Source organism: Scomber japonicus, chromosome 5, assembly GCF_027409825.1.
Source record: "Scomber japonicus isolate fScoJap1 chromosome 5, fScoJap1.pri, whole genome shotgun sequence".
Classification (NCBI taxonomy): domain Eukaryota; kingdom Metazoa; phylum Chordata; class Actinopteri; order Scombriformes; family Scombridae; genus Scomber; species Scomber japonicus.
The window spans coordinates 5492247-5492643 of NC_070582.1; positions in this window are offsets into that span (position 1 = coordinate 5492247).

Consider the following 397-nt stretch of genomic DNA (forward strand, 5'->3'; position numbering starts at 1 on the left):
GGAATAAAGGAAGGTAGGAGGGAGGGAGAAAGGAAAAGAGGAAAGGAGGAAGGAAGTAAGGAGAGAAGGAAGGGAGGAAGAAGGAAGGAAAGGAGGAAGGATGGAAGAAGGAAGGAAAGGAGGAAGGATGGAAGGAAGGTAGGAGAGGAAGAAAGGAAAGAAGGAAGGACAGAGGAAAGAAGGAAGGAAGGAAGGGGAATAGAGGAAGGAAAAAGGAAGGGTGGAAAGAGAGAGGGAGAACAAAAAGAGAGACGGTAGGAGGGAGGAAGGACAGACGGAAGGAAGGAAGGAAGGAAGGAAGGAAGAGTCAAAACAGACGGGGTCAATTTGACCCTAGAGGACGACAGGAAGGTTAAGAGCAGGTGGAGTTCTTGTGCTTTCTTGTCTTGCTTGTTCA